Source organism: Cornus florida, unplaced genomic scaffold (assembly GCF_030987335.1).
Source record: "Cornus florida cultivar Cherokee Brave unplaced genomic scaffold, ASM3098733v1 CherokeeBrave_3.0.0_Hap2_Chr09, whole genome shotgun sequence".
Taxonomy (NCBI): Eukaryota; Viridiplantae; Streptophyta; class Magnoliopsida; order Cornales; family Cornaceae; genus Cornus; species Cornus florida.
In genome coordinates, this window is record NW_026775579.1 from 6,946,409 (window position 1) to 6,969,115 (window position 22,707).

Below are 22,707 nucleotides of genomic sequence, written 5' to 3' on the forward strand. Positions count from 1 at the left end.
TTCTGTACGGCGCCTTAGCAATAGGCGTAGTGCCTGTAGCTAAATCAATAACGAAGTCTATCTCTCGACTCGGTGGCAAGCCTGGAATTTCCTGGAATACATCCTGGAATTCCTGTACTACCGGGATGCTGTCAAGAGATACCGCAGTCGCTTCCTGTGAGTCCTCCTCAAGAACGAATAAATAAGTGCTAGGCCCTCTATCAGGTTGTGGTACAACAAGAAGATACATCTCCTGTCCTGGTATGGAAAATACAATAGACTTTTCGTAACAGTTAACCTGAGCATGGTACTGAGATAACCAGTCCATCCCAAGTATAACATCATACGAATGCATATCTAACACTAACAAATTTGCAAGAAATCGAAGCCGGCCCATATCTATAAGGATATCACCGCTATACTCTCGTAAAATTGCGCCAACTCCCAATGGTGTATAAATATTAAGAGGTTGGTCACATAACTGAGTCGTCATACCAGATAAGATAACAAAAGATCTAGACACAAAAGAATATGATGCACCAGTGTCAAACAGTATACGAGCAGTTCTACCATGTATAGAAAACATACCCTCAATAGCCTGAGGAGCCTGCGCATTATGTGGCATGAAGTTATAAACTCTGCCATGATGCAACTGCTGTGGAGGTTGTCCCGGAGGAAATGGTGGTGCTGGAAGTGCCGGAAAATTCTGAACTTGCCCACGTGGCATCGGTGGGGCCGGTAGAGGTAACGGCTGATTAGGTCTCGGCTGCCCATACTGTCCCTGCTTAGCTTTGGGACACATCTTGGCCGGATGCCCAATCTCTCTACAGTGATAACAACGTCCCATAAAAGGACCTGCCTGCCTCCTCTGTTGACTTCCCGACCACTGTTCCTGTCCGGTCTGAGGTATCCCACCTTGTCTACCCTGATTAGGGACTCCATCCCTCTGCACATCTGGGTTTCCTTTGTTTTTCTTCCAAGGTTGATGTCCTTGAAATTTGCCCCGATCATTGGACTTGGCACCACTGCTGCTTCCTTTCTCCACTGTCTGGTAGTCTCGGTTAGTCCGTTTATCTCCTTTGGACTTCCGGTAATCACTCCTCATCTGGCAGTGCTGTAAGGCGGCATTAACCACCTGGATATAAGTAGTATATGCCGGACTACCTATGATTACCACTTTAATCGGCCATATCAACCCCTTCACAAAGCGGTCTCGCTTCTTTTCTTCCGTATTGACCTCTTCTGGTGCAAATAATGACAAATTTATGAACTTCTGTTCATACTCAGCCACAATCATATCTTCCTGTTGCAGATCCAGAAATTCAGTCTTCATCGCTGATCTTACTGACATAGGAAAATACTTGTCGTCCAAGCGAGTCTGAAATTCAGCATACGTCAATCTGGTCCTCTCATCGACAGTAGTAATAGACTCCCACCACTGCAATGCATTGCCTATCAGCATAAACGTAGCTAACATCTGTTTCTGCACTTCGGTACAGATTACCATCCGAAGATGACGCTCGCTCTCCTGTTTCCACTGATATGCTAACAGGACATCTGTGGACCCTGCAAATGTCGGTGGATTTCCCCGGATGAACGAGTGATGAACTTTGTCCCATGACATTGGCTGTGCCACTGGTTCAGGAACAGGTACTATCGGAGGAGGTTGCTGGTTTCGTAGAGCAGATGCTACTCCTGCTGCTACAGCTCGTGCAATGATATCAGCAACTTGAGGAGAAAATTCCTGATTCTCATTTTGAGTTGGGGAAATACTGCGATGCTGGTTCGCATTTCTTGTCCCACGCCGAGACATCCTTCTTTTAAATTCAGAAAAAATCTAACGTCAGTACATTATAATGGACCGACTAAAAGAATACAAAGAACCCTAATATTTAGGCTCTAATTATCAGAATACACAACGCGGAAGTATAGTAATCACAGATCCCTAAGACACTCGAACCTGAAATGCTCTGATACCAACTGTAACACCCCCAACATTTTCCACGCATAAGTTAATCAGGCTTATACACGAAAAATGAGGGATATCAAAAACAATTGGCAATATACAAGCATGGAATACAAAATGATAATAATAAAAGAATTTAGACAGGAAATGAACCCTAAATAATACAACATCCATCCATCCTTTATTTAATACCGTACTTCATTACAACTTGGAAATCCTATGTCCAGGATCCCTAAATATAACCCTGAGAGTTCAACGTCAAAAGTAAATAAAAACTGAAACTGAAGTATTACATAAAACTTCTACCCTGCACTGGATCGTAAGAGTAGATGAGTTCGGATGATGGTCCCACACTGCTAACCTCAGCCTTGAAACGGATACTGACCGTATCCTGAAATAACAACAATGGTGGGTCAACCCCACGAGCAAGTCCTCTCTACTATGACCCAAATCAGAGAATCAAATAAATTAATCATTATGAATCGGATGAGTACTATATCTGTATGCATCCTACGGGAACTATCCGATGTATAACATGACCTCAACCAGAATAGACGGTGATCACTTAGACTCACACTAGGTGGTCAAGTGTCGCCTTTCCCTACCCGGGAAATCAGCTATTATACATGGTGCACGGTACTGACAACACAGACTATAACGAACTACACATTGATAACACCTCGCAAAGTACTGATGAATTAGGCAACACATGCCAACAATATTAATAAATATACCGAGAATGTCAATTAGGCAACACATGCCAATAATATTAAACCACATACCCCGACAGCCACACATCTGTCTATCGCAACGAATGCATAAGGTATAAATGAGTCTAAACTTATTAGCCAGCTCACATGGTTCTATATGGCAACACATCCATACAATATAAATGCGACATAATAAACAGTCCATTTATCCCTGAAATGCACACAGCATAATAATCATGGTTTATATATCAATTAACAGTATAAACATCCTATAAGATATCATGGATAATTTATCTGACTAAAACCATGGCCTTATTTAATTTAATAGTAATGTTTGATACCATTGTATACGATAATAACACTATTTATATTTAACAATGTCGTTAAATAAATCACATTAGTATCCGTACTGTGAACGAGCCAATAAATGCTTAGAAAAGATTAATCGGTCATAAGAATAAGTAACGGGTGTTAAAATAATAATTTTGTGGCCCGTTAAACCCGTAAATACCAACACAGTACCTAAAAAAATCCAAGTTTAAGGTTCTGGAATTTACAAAACAGGCCCTAGGGGTATTCTGGTAATTTCCAGCAGCTGTAGGGACCCCACACGCGCCCTCACGCGCCTCCCAGAGCCTCCCCACGCGCAGCCAAACCTTCCCCACTCTCCCACGCGCCTCCACGCGCGTCTGGCATCAGCCACGCGCCCACACGCGCTCCCACGCGCGTCTGGAGCATTCCACGCGCGCGCACGCGCTGCCACGCGCGCACTAAGGGTACCTTGCTGACGCGGCGTGTGCTGGTTGGTCGGTTGCATCATCCTACTATGGGTGCGCTACACTGAATCAGCTCACCCTCTCATCACTCAATCCTGTGCTTATGGATCCGGGTGTACCGCGATAACATGGACCGCGATGCACCGGATCAATCAGACTCTACTAATGGCCAGGATGCGCGTGCGCACTAACCTACCATGCGCCGCATCACACCAGATCACTTCGGTCACCTTCTTCACTGCCGGTGGCCGGAATCCTTGCCGGAGGCTCGCCGGAAATTGCAGAAAAGCCCCAGAAAATTCCTAAAAATTCTAAAAAAAATCCCAAAGGCCATAATAATTATTTTTAGCTATATTTTGATTACATAGGCCATAAAATAATTGTTGACCACCTTTAATAATTAAAATTCCTTTCTTTAATAAATAAAAAAAATTTAATTTAATAATTTCCTAGCATGATCTCTAAGCTCTATAATTATTTAAATAATCTAAACAATTAATTTATGGATTCAAAGGGGAAAAGTAGATAATAACTTGCCTTTTTGGATTTAAAATAAATCCGCCGGTCTGCGCGTAGTCGGGTAAATTCCCTACACCGGTCCAAGCTCCTTTCTTTCTCTCTCTTCCTTTCCACACTTTTACAATGGCTCACTAGAATTTTGCTCTTCTACTTACGTGAGTTTCTTTCAAATTGTAACTAACTAACTAATATATACTAATATATATAATACAAATATCTAACTTAAACATTAACTTTCAACATTCCCACCTATATGGCTTTAAGACAATGCCATCTTAATCAAGATATTTGATCCACCATTCTACCATAGTAAATGAAATTCTATCCTAATATTTAATTTTCCATCATTACATTGATTTAATAATCATTTTATTATAACTATTATTATTATTAATAAACTTTTATAATTATTATTATTATATTATTATTATTATTATTATTATTAAACTAATATAATTATTATTATTACAAAATAATACATTATATCATCATAATACTATATAACACAAATATAATACTTTACTTAACCAATAATGATTAATATAAGCATAACCAACAAATAAAATTATTAATAATAATACATGCATAATTACATGAACAAATTTACTATTTTAACATACACAATTAATTTACATGCACAATTAAATGAACTTAATGTAATAATGTAGTATTCACAAATAAATAAAATTAATTAACCTAACACAAAATTAATTTAAATACATTCTTTAAAATTAAAATTACGGGGTATTACTCCAACAAGGCATGTTCCATCCCAATGTGCAACAACATTATAACATGCACGATCCACGACCACCTCTTGTTCCACAATTACCAATTAGTCAAGTTCCACTTACAATGCCAAGGCCACTCTTCGCACCACCTCCATTGTTTAAGTTAATCATGGAGCTCATATAAAGTAACCAATCCAAAATCCTCCCATGGTTTTAAAAGATCACTATGTGCCTAATGAATACAATGCACCCACATGCATTCGGCTTCCTCCATTTAGAGCACGTCATTATGAAATTAAGCCACAAACCATCCAAATGCTTCCGAACTTCTATGGCTTAAGCAATAAGGAACCATACAAGTATTTAGATAAGTTTCTTGAGGTGTGTTCCACCGTGTAATACACGGATATGCCGAAAGAGGTTCTAAGGTTGAAACTCTTCCCCTTTACTCTTAAAGATAAGACTAAGTATTGGTTTGCCAACTTGAGGCCTCTTTTCATAAATTCTTGGGTGGAAATGAAACAAGAGTTTTTGAAAAAGTATTATCCCGCCTCTAAAACCAACTCCATGAGAACTTTAATTCGTGAATTTGCACATAGGGATGGGGAGCTTCTTCATGAGGCTTGGGAAAGATTAAATGATTTGCTTAGGAAATGTCTCCATCATGACATTCCTAAGTGGCAAATTGTTCAACATTTTTATAAAAGTTTATTGGAGACCCACAAAGGCATGGTAGATGCTTCAATGGGAGGGTTTTACTTGGATAAGCATGAGGATGATGTTTGGCGATTATTTGAAAGTATGGGTGAAAACTCTATGCATCGATCGTTATCCTCTCGCAATGGTAGGAATTCTAATGTAGGAGGGAAGAAGAACTCTAACTTATGTCAAGTGGAGAGTTCCGATGACATTTTTGCCGAGGTAAAGACTTTAACTCAAAGATTTGACCAATTATTGGCCAATCAAAATTTGGCTTATGAAGCATCTTCCTCTCTTTATCATCATCATTCTAGTGAGTCTTGCATGACATGTTCAAGTGTGCTTCATACTACTTCCAATTGTCCCCATCGACAAGTGCAAAATGAGCAATATGAACAAGTCAATGCCAATTTTGTGAATCAAGGGAACAACCCATATGGTAATCATTATAATCCCGGGTGGAGAAATCACCTAAACTTTTCTTGGAAAAGCCAAGGGGATGGTGCAAACCCTCCCCAAGGTGGTTTCCAAGCTAAGTATGTTCCTCCCCACATACAAATCCAAAATGTTTAAGGCTTTCGTTCTCCTTACTCCCCTCCAAATGTGAATCAATATTTGAATTCTCAAGGTTTCAATCAACCATCCTATTCTCAAGGTCCCCCTAGAAGTCCCATTTTTGAGGAACATGTTTTATCGTCTTTAGGTACCTTGGAGGCCAACACCCAATTACTTCATTCTCATTCCCAATCAATTGCCAAGCTAGAAACCCAAGTAGGACAAATAGTTAACACATTGAATGCAAGAGAGAAAGGGAAAATTCCTTTTAATCCCTCACCTAAAAAATAATTTGTGGTGGAGACAACTCCCCCAACAGGATGTCCTCCACTTGAGCAAGTGAATACAGTGAGCACTTTGAGAAGTGGAAGAGTGATTGATAATAAGGTTGATGCTCTTAGTAAAGAGAGTGAACTGGTGCAACCATCTGTTGGCACCCATCCCGTTTCATATCCTATTCCTCATTCACCTAGCCAAAAAGATCATGTTTTGGACAAGCCATGATCCAATGTTTTTAAATAATCATTTAAGCCAAAGGCTCCATTCCCAGATGCTTTGAAAGCTTCCTCATCTTTAGAAAAATAATAAGGGAAAATAAATGAAATGATTGAAGTGTTTCGGCAAGTCAAAGTCAATCTTCTTCTTTTAGATGCCATTAGACAAATTCTGGCTTATGCAAAGTTTTTGAAAGACTTGTGCACTCTTAAGAGAAACAACAAGTGCCAAGCACTAAAAAAAGTGTTTCTCATCGAATAAGTAAGCTTAATTTTGCAACACAACACTTTCCCCAAATTCAAAGATCTCGGTTCACCTACCACTTCTTGTACCACTAGTGACCACGTTATCAATAGGGCTCTCTTAGATCTAAGCACGAGTGTGAACCTTCTTCCATACTCGGTATATATTCAATTGGGTTTGGGTGATTTAAATCCAACGTTGGTAGTTTTGTAACTAGTCGACCACTCCATTAAAAATCCCTGGGGAATCATTGAAGATGTTTTAATTAAAATTGATAAATTCTTCTTTCCGGTTGATTTTGTGGTATTTGACATAGAACTGGTTGCTAATCCGAGAAGTCAAATTCTCGTTATCCTTGGCCGTCCCTTCTTGGCTACCGCCAAAGCCTTAATTACGTTATTGATAACTAAACCTTTGTGTTGCGTTTGGTGTGCAGGAATGGAATGGAATGCAAGTGGGAATGTGAATGGAATGGAACAACCATTCTCATTATATTGTTTGGTTATAAATATGAAATGTATAGGAATGGAATGATAATAACTATTCTAGTGTTTGGTTAAATCAATTTAAAATTTAGAATGGAATAAATTTCAAATTGAGTTCTCCAAAAATATCCTTCTTACTAACAAATAAATTAAATTAACAAAATGACATTCTTCTATAATTTTTTTAAAATAAATGGTGGTAATGGCGGTGGTGGATGGTGGTGGAGGTGGAAAGCAATAGTGGTGTAGATGGTGGTGTTGGAAGGCGGCAGTGGTGGCAATGTAGGAAGACGATGGCGGCAGTGTTGATGGAAGGCGGCAGTGGTGTTAGTGGAAGGAGGCAGTGATGTTGGTGGAAGGTGGTGGCAATAGTGTGGTGGTGGTGGTGAAAGGAGATAGTGGTGTAGGTGGTAGTGGGGGAAGCCAATGGAGGTGACTGTGGTTATAATGTCCTAGATTTTTCTGATTTTCTTTAAATTTTTATTTATTTATTTTTCGTACCTCTTTTTACGTGCTATGCGGGTCCTGAGGGCCGTTTTCGTCATTTTCACGAGCCGATAGTTTTAAAAGTTCATTTTTAATTATTTTAAGTCAATTAGAAGTGATGGTATCATTTTTAGAATTTTTTAAAAAGTTGGGACGATTTCGGTTTTGGGAACTTCTCTTGGTTTTCTTATTTAAGTGAAGGGCATTGTGGGAATTTCACACACATTTATACATATGGATGTAAGCATACATTGTCATATTTTATGGGATTTAAATCGAATGAATTGTTTAAGTAAGAGACAAAGTGGTAAATTGAACAAAGGATGGTTTCACTCAAAGCTTGACAAGTGGCACTCATAGGGACATGGATTCATTTGCAAAAAAATCATCCCAACCCTCTTCATCTTCATTCTGCCAAAGCTCCCTCTCTCTCTAGTTTTCACTTTCTCTTTCTATATCTATATGCAAACTATTGACCTTGAATCTAGGTTTTTGATGATTATAATTCATTAATGAAGTTTTATCTGTTCTAATGTCTACCTTGAGCAAATTACAAATCTAAGTGTTCATCAAGTCAAGACATTACATGGAAAGCTCAAAAGAAAAATAGCATCATAAAAGATGCATGAAAAGGTTGCCAAGAAATCAAGATCTAAAAGGAAGCTATCAAGATTAGTCAAGCAGTCAAACGATTATGCAAATACCAATGAAAAATGGGTAGTTAAGTTGGTGAGTGAATAGGACCCTTTATTAAAGGATGTATGAACATTTTGAAGCTCACATATCCATAATCATGCATAGAACCTCATTTATCAAGCTTAAGGAACATAAGACTAAATTTGAATATCATCAAAACATGTTCCTGAAACCGAAGTTCCATTTTGGTCGACCGAAATAGAAAGACAACTTGAAACAGTCGACCGACCCTAACAAAGAATTTGGAACAAAGCTTCTAGTTATTTCGGCCTACCAAAATAAAAGACCAATTCATTTCGGTCTACTGAAATGAGTTTATGAAAAATTACTACTAGGCATTTCGGACAACCGAAATGAAGAAGCAAATGAATCGGACGAACTAATTCTAACAGAAAGTTTTAATCAAAGGAGGAAGGTGTTTCGGATGACCGAAACAAAAGGTAAATCATTTCGGTCTACCGAAATAAAGAGTGATAGGCAAACTTCAACTATTTCGAACGACCAAAACACAATGGTGTTTCATTTTGGTTGACCGAACCAGCGCAGACTCAAATTTTGAACGGCTATTTTACCTCAAACTATGTGCCCAACAACTAGAATATACATTAGTACATCTGAAACTCTATATAATGACTTGTGGTCTTCATAAAAAGGTATTGCAACCATTATGAATTATATCCTTGCAATCATAAAGCCTTTATATCATCATTCACACACTTTATATCCTTAAAGAGTATTAAGCTTCAATTTATTCATTCATACTTTAGAGTGAGCTGAAATTTGTATTATAAATCTGAGAGAGAGAGAGAGATTATATTGTACTTTATTTATCTTCTTCAAATCCTGTAAGGGCTAGTGTGGCCCAAGGAAGACTAAGAGAAGGTATTTATCTTAGCACTTTGAAGTAAGTAGGTGCTTATTGTAAAAGGTTTGCGCTCCACCCGTAAGGAGAAGGCATAATGGATTGGGAAGTCCCAAGAGAGGTCTTGAGCCAAGGAGTAGGAGTTTCTGAATCTTGCTACAATTGCTGAGTACTTGTTTACAATCTCTAGCTGAGTACTTGGTTGCAATCTCTATCTCTATCTCTTACATTTATTACTTAAAGTCTAGCATAATGAATTTCTTGATAAATGTTGTTAGTTGAGGCTTAAAATTTAGATTGCTTTATTTAAACAATTGTTAAGAAAGTTGGCGTAGTACTTGCATATTAATTGAAATAAAAAATTGACCATTGTTTGCATTGACTCTATTTACCCCCCCCTCTAGAGTCATTACTTGGGCAACAATTGGTATCAAAGCCTAATCTCTATTAAAAAGGCTTAAGTGTATTGGAGAACAATCATGGCAAACATAAATGGTCACTTTCATCAAGAAGGTCAATCTAATTCTAGATCTCCTTGGTTCAACGGAACAAATTATGACTATTGGATAAATAGAATGATAAATTTTCTTCAATCCGTAGACTATCAAATTTGGTTGGCCATAGTTAATGGACCATTTGCTCCGATGAAAGTAGTTGACACAAGAAAAGTTCCTAAAACTAAAAAAGAATGGGACATTGAGGATTATAAACTCATTTCCCTAAATGCTAAAGCTAAGGTAAATCTGAATTGTGCCATAAGTCCTAGTGAGTACAATAGAGTCTCTACATGTACTACAGCTAAAGAAATCTGGGATAAACTTCAGATTACCTATGAAGGAACATCATAAGTTAAGGAATCCAAAATTGATATTCTTATGCATCAATATGAATTGTTTTGCATGAATGAAAATGAGTCCATTAGTGAAATGTTTGTGAGATTTACTGACATTATAAATGGCTTAAAGCATCTTGGTAGGACTATTACTAATTCTGATCTTGCAAGGAAAATTCTAAGAAGCTTACCTAAAAAATGGGATGCAAAAGGTACGGCAATTAAGGAGGCACACAATCTCAACACACCTGAGTTGGATGAACTACTTGGCTCTCTTCTTACATGGGAAATCACCCTAAAAGATAGAAAAGGTGATCATCATCGAAAGAAAGAAATTGCTCTCAAGTCCTCTCAAATAGAAAAGGAGGTTGCCGACAACGAAAGTGAGAATGATGATCTTGCTCTCATTACTCAATCTTTCAAAAGATTTCTTCATAGGAAGAAATTTAACAAAGGAAAATTCAAAAAGGGTGAATCATCAAATGAACAAAGTAAATGAGACACCCCTACTTGCTTTCATTGTGGAAAACCGAGACATTTCAAAGCTGATTGTCTCGTTTATAAAGAGGAGAAGAAAAAGAGAAGAGCCATGCAAGCCACCTGGGAAGATGATGACTTAAATGGCTTCGAAAACAATGAGGAAAAAGCTATTCTCTGTCTTATAGCAAACAGGGATGAGGCAAACTCTAATCTCAACTCTTCATCTGAATCTGAAATGTCTTATGATGATTTGGTTAATGCTTATAATGGACTACTTGATGATTTTAAAGAATTGCATGATGAATTAGGTAAAATGGTCAAAAAATATGCTTCTCAAAGAAGAGAAAAACTTATCATTGAAAACAAATTTCAAACTCTTCAAAATGAAAATGATTGCTTGAAAAAGGAATACACTCTACTTAAAGAATCAGCATCACATGATCTTATATCTAAAAACGAATCCTTGAAATTAATCATTGAAGACCAAATTGATGGTCTTGCAAAGTTTACTCAAGGTACAAAAAATCTAGAACTTATGGTAGGTGGTCAAAGAAGTGTTTTTAATAAACATGGGTTAGGCTATGATCTTTATGACAAAAAAGCATGCCTATTGAAAAAGAGAGAGCCTTTGGCTAACTATTTTATTAAAAGTAAGAACAAAAATTCTAGATGCAACTATTGTAAAAGAATAGGTCATCTTATTCAAGATTGCTCGAAGAAAAGGCTAAAAATTATAAAGAAGTGGGTTCCTAAAGGAACATACGTGCCTCTAGCTAACTCTTACGGACCCAACGAAATTTGGGTACCAAGTGAAGACTTTTGAAATTTCTTGTAGGTTGGTTTGAAGGCCTCCATGAACAGTCTGCCGCACTATTATCAAGCTTGAAGAGTGTGCATTAAGGCGAGGGCCAAGAGTTTTACATTTATAAAAGCCACTACTACCTTTCACTATAAATATAGCTAGGGTGAGTAGGGATCGTCCCAAGGGATTGTAAGGATTGAACAAGGTCATGGAATTATTATTAGGGCTAGTAGGTCGAGTGATCAAACAATTGGTTGGTTGGTTAATTAGAGAGCAACTAAATTAAACTAAGTGATAACAAAAGAATGCAATTAAGAGTAAGTAAGAGAGAGAGAGAGAGAGATCTTGGGGTTTAGAGATCACCACCAAGCAATGCACTTCTATACCATTGACAAGTGACCAATGAGGGCAAATGGTGTGTTGCAATATTGGTGTGTGTGTGTGTGTTTGGTTGATTCAACAAGTAAGGATGACTAGTTAAGCATGTATTGTCTAAACATCATGTGAAAGACACAATATATCTAAGTAATGAAGCATATATTGTCTAAACAACATGTGAAAGGCACAATAGATCAAAACAAGTCATTAATCCTTTCATTAAGCTCACAATCCAAATACAACACAAGGATAGAGACATATGCTACTTGCATTCAAAAGCTTGGATCATCAAACAACAAGCATGGATTGTCTTCCCATTTAACACTACACTACAACTACACTACTAGCATGAAAATAAACTAGGGGAGAGGCACAATCCATCAAGGAATAAGTATGAACCATCAAGAGAATCACAAGAGCATTCCTTTAAGTACTATGTTTTGACAATCTCTAAATCTATAGTATCAATACACATAGACATGCATCAATAACACTAAATCTAGAGACAAGCACATGAACATCTATTCTAGCATACATAGACATATGGATAAAATGAAATGATCAATTGGAAGCATTAAACCACATAAATCATTGAATAAACAAGATCTATATATATCAAAGTGTCAAAACATTAATTACAACACTAATCCCTCAATAGTACACAAGATTAAGATATAGAAAGCATGCTTGAGGCTAACTCTAGCCCCAAGAGGATGTCTAGCCACTCATGGTGATGTTGCTTCAACCCTCAAGGGCTAACTCCATGGAAGAGATTTGCTCCTTATTGATGAAAAACTCCAATGGTGTTTCTAGCCTCCTTCTCCTCTAAGCTTGCTCTCCAAGAGATGATATGAAAATGATATTAGATCCCTTTGTAAAAAGCAATCCTTATCCTTATATAGGTAGGTCAAATGACACCCATAATGAGCTGGGGTCATGCACACAACATTCCCTAATGATTGGATAAAGGACAACTTTCAATGAGATGGAAATTTAACTTTTTTGCACTGGAGGAAGTTCGATCGATCGAACCTTGGACTTGGATCGATCGAACTGGCTGAGATTCATCAAACTTAGGCTGGATCAATCCAATTGGTTAAGCTTTTTGGGAAAAGACAAATCTGAGATATTTTGGAGCGATATTTTTGGGAAAAGGACAAAAGTGGTTAGTGGGTGGTACAGTTATGGATAGGATCAATTATTTGAATAAGGACAAAAGTGTTCAATCGATCGAAAGGTGGTGTTGGATCGATCGAACTTTGGACTTTTTTGCTTTTGGGCCAAGGCTTGGATCTATCTTGAAGTGCTGAGATCAATCATTGTTCAATCGATCAAACCTTGAAGTTGGATCGATCGAACTTTGCTGCTTCCCATATTTGGCTTCATTTGCTTCCTTCATTTTCCACTTTGTTCCTTTTTTTGTTTAATCCCAGAATTGCTTCAATTAAGCTCTTATTTGGCTGAGTTAGCTTAATTTCGGGATAAGTGCCTGAAAATGGAAATAATACGAAATCAATCTAAAACGGTAAAGTAAGATAGATAAAGGTACTTGAATGCCTAAGCTTAAGGGGTTTAAATACGCACTTTTCAGCGCTCATCACACCCCCAAACTTAAATATTGCTAGTCCCTAACAATGAACTAGAAAGTAAAGGAATGAAATGAACAACTATACAACTATGAGCTAGAAAATAATAAATTGATAACACCACTTTCGTAGGGAACACGATTGCACTCAGCATATGCAACAAGCCTTTTAAACCCCTAGGTTACCGCTAGTGGACGAGTGAAGTCTCGTGAGGGTTTCTAGAAATGGTACCCACAAACATTAAGCTCATAATTTCAAAAGAGGCACCAATATTGCAAACAAGCATTGGGAGAAAACTACCTCAAGTATGCAATTTTTCAAACATTTCTAAGCAAACTCCCAAAATCTCAACATCAAGCAAGCAAATATAGTCTTCCACACATCAAGAAAATGATCATGAAAATCAAAACAACTCTAGAATCCTTTTTGAGTGGACCGGCATCAAATGTATTACTATCTTAGCCAACTAAAGAATTGATTACATCGTTACCCTTAAACTAGCACGCAAATCTAGTACCGATCATCAAGACAAAAAAGTGGACCTTTTATTAAAGCTTTATTGTTTTTGGTATGCTTATTCTTTTCACTTGATTTTATTTTTTTATTTTTTTTTATTTTTATAGGATCAAAGATGGAAGCATAGTGCAATGTGTTGATCTATTAAGCTTTCTAGCGATTCATGAGGTTGAGCGTTAGGTTAATGACTCCCAAACTAGACGGCTTTAGGGCATTAGGCATTAAAATACCCCTACGGACTTACAAACTCAAATCAACTAGGCTACAAATCAAGACAACAACCATCTAATCATTTCCTACTTCTCACCTTTTGGGAGAAGTCCTCACTTTTTATTGCTTTTGCAACCTTTTTTTTTTTTTTTTTTTTTTTAATAAACAATTATTAACCTAGAGTTTGGGCCCTCCACCTTTCGGCGCGAGAAGTTCAATGCTTGATGAGGCTAGAATCCCAGCTATTTAGTAAAAAGGGATTGTTATCCACCTTTATTAAGAATGAAAGCTTTCAATGCACTACTAGCTCAATTGGGATATAACCAATTCAATAATCAACAAAGCATGTACCCCACAAATGAATACTAGTGTGTGCCTGTGCTAGTGTAGAATCCTAGAATAAATCTCAAAATAATCACAAAATCAAGATGATGTGGACCACAAGTGCAAGCAAGATATCAATCTTTTGAAAAATTTACTCCTAAATAGCATCCATAAGGCATACAAGGAGTATTGGACTCTCAAGTCAAGCAGTTTTTAAATTTTAAGCAATATAGTCCTCAAAAGATCAAAATCATAGCTAGATATGGACCAATCATAGAAATATCCCTCAAATACACAAATCATGCTCAAAATTTTGAATTTAAAACTAACTCTGCAAAGCACCATTCCCCCCAAACTTAAATGGCACAATGTTCTCAATGTGCAAAGAGAACAAAGGAAAGAGTATACCAGTGCAACTAAGGCATAGATTGATCGGGACTGAAGTATCCGAAGTGGGTGGCATGGCCCCCCTAAACTTGGGATGAACTGTGGTCCTGAAAATTGGCACTTAGATAAACTCATCAGATAACAAAATGGGATAATTAGTGCATAGTGGACATGCAAGTGTAAATGGGATAAACAGATAAATAGATGAGAGAGGTATAAGGGTGGTCCTAAAAATCGGGTCGTACTCACTCACTGAAGTCACTGTGATGCACCTGATAGAGTCAAACATACAGTTATGAGAATATAATATATGACATCCACAATAAAAATAGATATATATATATATATATATATATATATATATATATATATATAAGTATTGATACATCAAAAGATCTAAGCCGACAGATCGGCTACAAAAATAATAATGTACAGTGACAAAAGTAAAGTATCAATAGGAGAGAGGGATCATGAGATAGAAGGAACTGGGAACTCAGGAGGATGAGGTAGGATGGGTAGGTCGGGCTCCGCAGATATCTCTGGATAGATCTCGGAACATAGTCGCGACATCCGTGCGGAAGGCAGCAAAATCAGCTCTGTGGCTGTGAGATCAGCTCGTATGGTAACAACAGCATCCTCAAGCGTCTGTAGACGTACTCCAAAGCCGGGGGTCAGATCTGGAGCCTCAGGCATAAATGAATTAGAAGAAAGCTCCTGAGTCTGCTCCTGCTCGTGAATGGGCGACTTGGCTGAAGAGTACTGCTCTGCGTCGTCTGCAGGGCGCTCTAAGTCAATATCTATATGATCAGCAACTGGATCGACTAGTGCGTCGTCCGCTGCGGGATCTGCTGCTACTGCCTGTGCCTGTGCCTGTGCCTGTGCCTCCTCCTCTGCCTCTAGCTCCTCTGCAGCCACTACCGCGTGGTCTTGCAATCTAGAAATAATAGCGTTGTAGCTCTTGGTCTAGTCCTTCTTCAGAAAGTGACATGAACCTCTCTCGGGGTGCTCCCGAGGGTGAATGGGGTAGCATTGGTCTATCAAAATTTGGGTGATGATGTGGCTGAATGGAAGAGACTTAGCCCATCCGGGTGTTTCCTTGCTGATGTACTCGTCATAAAGCTTTCTCATCACGCTCCAGATGAGCGCGGGAATGGACACCTAGTGCCCGGTGTAGAAGGCGTAGAGGGCTGTCAAATAATCCCCCCTCCGTTGAATCTTGTGCCTGGCCATGTAAATGTTCCGGAAGAGCACGAAATCAGTAAACCATAGGTCATCTAGAAGGAATGTTCGAGTGGCAAAGGTCTCGCCAACGGCATGGTGACTTGTAAAAAAGACTGCCATGTCGACGTAAGAAGGCCTGTATAGCCTTGGATATGTGTCCTGAAGCTCTGGAGGACAGTGGTGTGGGTAGTGGCAAGAGCGGGCTAGTGAGTCCACTGTGATGGTGATCTGATGGCCATCTACAGAAGTGACCAGCTCCGCTGTGGTATGCGGGGATGGTCGGAGGTTCTGGTAGAACAACCGTACCAGCCGCGGGTAGACTGGCTCTGTGACGGGGGCAAAAATAGGTGCCCGGCCCCTCTGAATGATGTCATGGTAAGCGGATTAGGTCAGCACCGATCTAGAGAAGAAGGCCGTGTCGAACATTGACTCATGGTCGACCGTCATATGCGCATATCTAGGTGCGGGCCTATCACGCTCCAGATGAGCTGACTGAGCTGGTACAGATGAATGCTCAGCTCCAGTATGCGGTGGAGATGGTGATGGTGTAAAAGCAGGATGAGCCGCAGAGGTGGATGGTATATGGTCCTCCTCAGCCTCATGAGATGGTAACTGAGGTGGGGTAGCCTGTGCTAGCTCCTCCTGTGCATAAGAGGGCTCTACTTGCTCCTCTATCCGTGGTCTAATGTGTTGGTGGGGCCCATGTTGCCTGTTGGCAATGGTCTTCCTCTTAACCATGGCCTGCAAAAAGAAAAAAAAAACTTGCAATGGGAGTTAGTGCCAGAATAAGAAATTTTAAGCACAATATAGAAACATGTATGTCAAGTAAAAATAGATAAAACAGATATGACATGAATCTATGCAAGTGGCAGAATATGAAACATGCTAAACAATGTAAGTATGAAATGCATCCAATGTGGAATATCACAGGCATTGGGCATATATAAGATAGCATGAACATAAGGTGTGAAGAATGGAGTGTGTGTGTGAGATCTGAGAAGTTCGATCGATCACAAAAAGAAGTGAGATTGATCACAAAAGTTGGATTGATCGAAAATAAGTGAGATCGATCTCACAACTTCGATCGATCTGAGACATGAGTTCGATCGATCTCTTAAGATTGATCTGAGATACAAGTTCGATCAATCGAACTGTGCGACGAATATAAACACTCACAGATCTGTGACTTTGGAAGCATGGGACCCACACGAACGTGGTTATGAGCCCATTAACACAACACATCAATCAATTCCATCACCCAATCATGGCACATCCTCCCAAAATAGATCAAACAAATACATATATATACGAAGCATATACACATATATATATACATGGAAACTCAATGCTTCGAAGCTTCAAAAATGGAGATTCAATCATGTATAAAGCAAGAATGCAACATATAAAGCATCTAATCATCATATTGAAGCTTAAATCATAAGTGAGATCTCAGATCTTACCTAAATCGAAGGGAGAGAAGTGGATGCGAAGAGTGGGTGAGAAATCTGAGATGAGAGAGGTAGATGTGAGCTTGGATCTCGCCGGAGATGTCACTGGAGATGAGGGAGATGAGATTGGATGCGGCGGCGATGAAGGGAGTTGGGGTTTGGAGGGTTGGATCGATCTAAATGATCGATCTTGAGACCCTCCAGGTCTATTTTAAAAACATTCCCGACAGAGTTCGATCGATCGAACTTTGACTAAGATCGATCGAACTTTGATGAACTCTCTTCAAAGTATTTTTGGATTTTTGAAATTTTTGAAAATTGCAAAATTAAAATTAAAAATTGGAATTAAAAATAAAATAAAATAAGCTAGAATAAAATATTTTTAGGTTTTTTATTTTTATTTATTTATTTTTTTAATTTCATTGAATAAACAATAATAATTAAAAACTAATTAAAATATTTTTGAATTTTTGAAAACTTTTTGAAAAAAATAAAATAAAATAAAATAAAATAAAAATGAAAATATTTAGGATTTTTAAAATTTAAAAAGTTAAAACAAAGTCAAAATAATGAAATGGAGAACTGAGATCGATTGAACCAAGTTCGATCGATCCGATAGAGAGCAAAACTATGCAGGTTTTTGGTTCAAAAATTTGGCCAAGTGCTGGAACATGAGATCGATCGAACTTTGAAGTTGGATCGATCGAAGAACTTCAGATCGATCTTGGAATGTTTCGATCGATGAGACAGAGAGGTGAAATATGCAGGTTGATGCAGGCTCAAAATTTTTCTAAGTGTTGAATCATGAGATTGATCGAACTTTAAAGTTGGATCGATCGAAGGTCTCTTGATTGATCTAAGAATAAGTTCGAACGATGGGATAGAGAAGGATGCAGGTTTCTGCAGGTCGAAAGATTTTCTAAGTGCAGGTCGAACTTTGAATGGAGTTCGATCGATCGAACTCAGGTTTGAGATCAATCAAACTATGCAGAATGCTCAATAATGACATGAAACCTCATGCAATCCTCACCAAAGTTCCTTTCAATGCATATGAGAACAAAAAGTAAGTATCTAGACTTCGCAAGGAATGAAATGAAAGATAGAAATGAGGGAGGAATAGGGTTTTGACACCCTACGAAATGTCGTTGCTAGTCTTTAACGACTCTAGTAAGACATTGGGCTCTTTTATCCTAGATCAAAGATCTAATAATGCATCCCCTCCTTATTGGGGTGATAGATGCTTTGAACTCCACCCAACAAATGGTTCTTTGAAGAACTTTGTTGGATTAAGCTTAAAAGAAACTTTTGATCCTTTGTCTATGCAATTACAACCTTTGGGCTTCCATGCCCTTTCAAAGTAAGAATTTGAAACAAGACTTTGAGAATGCAAGGTTGAAGATGATCCTTTGGAAGTTTTGGTCTTACACAAAAGCTCATTTCCTTGACATTGAAGATCATGACATTTATCTACAACATTAACCTCTCCTTCATATTTGTCAAATGAATTGGGTGTGGGATTAAAGATATTCAACTTCACCTTCATGTGGCCAAATAAGATCTTCATTATCCCCGTCCTACAATTGATGTTGGCATTAGCGGTTGCCAAGAAAGGGCGGCCAAGGATAACGGGAATTTGGCTCTTAGGATTGGGGATCGGTTTCGTGTCAATGACAACGAAATCAACGGGAAAGAAGAGTTTGTAAATTTTAATTAAAACATCCTCAATTATACCCCTAGGCTTCTTAATGTATAGGTCGGCAAGTTGCAAAACTACCGACATCAGTTTCAATTCACCTAGGCCCAATTTGACATAAACCGAGTATGGAAGAAGGTTAACACTTGCTCCTAAGTCAAGAAGCGCCCAATTAATGATATGATCACCAATAATGCATGATGTAGTGGGTGAACCGGGGTCCTTAAACTTTGGAAGAGTGTTATGTTGCAAAATTGAGCTTACTTGCTCGGTCAAAACCACTTTTCTTGGTGTTTGGCTCTTATTCTTCCGCTTTTGGGTGCACAAGTCTTTCAAGAATTTGGCATAAGCCGGAATTTGCTTGATTGCATCCAATAGTGGAAGATTAACTTTCACTTGCCTAAACATTTCCATAATTTCATTGGTTTTTGCCTTTTGGTTGTCTTTTGAAATGGATCCTTTTAAGGCATCCGAAAATGGAACTTCTGGTTCAAACACTTTTTCAGAATTTTCTTTTGAACTCTCTTCAACACAAGAAGTTTTTAAGTCATTTTGTTTCAAATCATTTTTCAACAAAACCTTTTTAACATCATTTTTCAAAACCTCTTTTTCAAACACATTTTTCAAAACTTTCTCATTTACAAGATCATGTACATGCAATGAAGGAGGAATGGGATGTGAAACGGGACGGGTGACAACTTGAGGTTGCACCAGTTCACTCTCTTCATTGGACATTCCAACTTGATTGTCCACAATCCTACCACTCCGTAAGGTAGTCACTGCATTAACATATTCAATGGTGTGGCCTTCCGATGAGGAATGGGTTTCCACAACACATTGTTGCTTAGGTGGGGCATTAATAGGCATTTTTCCCTTCTCTCTTGCATTGAGAGTGCTTGTTATTTGCCCTACTTAGGTTTCTAGCTTCGCAATAGATTGAGAGTGAGAATGAAGCAATTGTGTGTTAGCCTCTAAAGTGCCCAAAGCATTTAAAACTTTTTCTTCAAAGGCGGGACTTCTAGTATTACCTTGGGAATAAGATTGGTTGGGAAAATGAGAATTAGCAAATTGATTCACTTGTGATTGATAAGGTCTATAACCTTGGGATCCGTGGTTTTGAAGTGGAGGTGGAATGTACTTTCCTTGAAAACTGCCTTGGGAAGGGTTTGAGCCCTCTCCTTGGTTTTTCCAAGAGAAATTCGAATGATTCCTCTAACTTGGATTATAGTGAGTACCATAAGGATTGTTCCCTTGGTTCACAAAAGCTGCATTGACTTGTTTATTAGGTTCATTTTGCACTTGTCTGTGAGGATAATGAGAAGTAGAATGAAGAACACTAGAACAAGTTATACATGTTTCATTTGATGCACGATGAGAATGGTTAGGGAAGGAAGATACTTGATTCGCTGAGTTTTGGTTAATCAAAAATTGATCAAACCTTTGAGATAAAGACTTCATTTCGGCGGCTATTTCATTTGAATGGTCGACTTGATGTAAGCCAACACTCTTCCTACCTTATGAATTTTTACCATTCTTGGATGATAGTGTTCTATGCAAAGAATTTTCACTCATGCTCTCATAAAGACGTCACACGTCATCCTCATGCCTATCAATGTATAAGCCACCCATGGAAGCATTAACCATACCCTTATAGTTGTCCGATAAGCTCTCAAAGAAATATTGAACTAATTTCCATTTGGGCATGTCATGATGTGGACACTTCCTAAGCAATTCATTGAAGCATTCCCATGCCTCATGAAACGTTTCTCCATCCCCATGTGAAAATTCTCGAATTGAGGTTCTCATGGCATTGGTCTTTGAAACCGGATAGTACTTCTTCAAGAACTCTTGTTGCATTTATGCCCAATAAATGATTGAAAAAGGCCTAAGATTGTTAAACCAATATTTTGCCTTATCTTTTAAGGTGAATGGAAAAATTTTGAGTCTTAAAACCTCTTCCGACATGTTCGTATATTTTATGGTGGAACATATTTCAAGAAACTCATCCAAATGCTTGTAAGGTTCTTCACTTGGAAGTCCATGATACTTAGGAAGCATTTGAATGGTTTGTGGCTTTATTTCATAGTGATGTGCTCTAAATGGTGGCAATTGAATGCATGGGGGTGGATTATACTCATTAGGCACATAATGGTCTCTTAAAGCAAGAGGTGGATTAGCTACTTGAGGTGTAACATGAACACCTTGGTTTTGAATTCCTTGATTGATGATGGGAGATTGTGGAGTATACATTGGCCTTGGCATTCCATATAGAGCTTGGCCGTGTTGTTGTGGTGGTTAGTGAATGTATGGCCTAGGCATGCCTAATGGTACTTGTATGTTCTCATTGTGCACATTGGGATAAAGGATACCTTGTTGGTCTATGTGACCAAGGTCCTCAATATGATCATTATTATGGTCATCCATTGATAGATTGGTTCTATTTGAACTTCCTCTTCCCCTAGGATTTCTAACGATAGATTCAAGATGCAAATTAAGAGGGACAAGAGTTGGTTTTAATGAACGACGTCCATGCATGCACAATGCAAAACACAAAAAGCACAAAGAATGACAAACACTATGCCTTCACAACAATGCAATTAGACTTTCTTCCACAAACACTTAATTTATACTCCCATGCTTTAACAACAATGATGTAAGAAAAAATAAAAATAAGCCTCCACGCAGGCCGACGATTTAACTAAGGGATTGAGTAAAGAAAGTTTCACAAAGGTCTTTTAGCACTTCAACTCCAAATTTAAAGCTTAGTTTAGCAAACAATACACCTAGTCAAGTAAGAACAACACAATAAGTAACCAAAAATAATAATAAAAAAAAAGTAAAGAAATGATCAAAAGAGTACTAATCCTAATTGATTCCACAAATCCGACGTTACCTAATCAAATCAATCAATCCCCAGCAACAGCGCCAAAAACTGAAGCGGTCTGCCGCACTACCGTCAAGCTTAAAGAGTGTGCATTAAGGCGAGAGCCAAGAGTTTTACATTTATAAAAGCCACTACTACCTTTCACTATAATATAGCTAGGGTGAGTAGGGATCGTCCCAAGGGATTGTGAGGATCAAACAAGGTCGTGGAATCGCTATTAGGGCTAGTAGGTCGAGTGATCAAACAATTGGTTGGTTTGATTAGAGAGCAACTAAATTAAACTAAGTGATAACAAAAGAATGCAATTAAGAGTAAGTAAGAGAGAGAGAGAGATCTTGGGGTTTAGAGATCACCACCAAACAATGCACTTCTATACCATTGACAAGTGACTAATGAGGGCAAATGGTGTGTTGCAATATTGGTGTGTGTGTGTGTTTGGTTGATTTAACAAGCAAAGATGACTAGTTAAGCATGTATTGTCTAAACATCATGTGAAAGACACAATATATCTAAGCAATGAAGTATATATTGTCTAAACAACATGTGAAATGCACAATAGATCAAAGCAAGTCATTAATCCTTTCATTAAGCTCACAATCCAAATACAACACAAGGATATAGACATATGCTACTTGCATTCAAAAGCTTGGATCATCAAACAACAAGCATGGATTGTCCTCCCATTTAACACTACACTACAACTACACTACATTTACACTACTAGCATGAAAATAAACTAAGGGA

At 38.2% G+C, this 22,707-nt stretch overlaps 1 pseudogene; it reads left to right on the forward strand.

Annotated features, from left to right (window-relative positions):
* The first annotated feature begins 20,781 nt into the window (after positions 1-20,781).
* LOC132275662 (small nucleolar RNA R71) lies at positions 20,782-20,880 on the forward strand (annotated as a pseudogene).
* Positions 20,881-22,707: the final 1,827 nt, after the last annotated feature.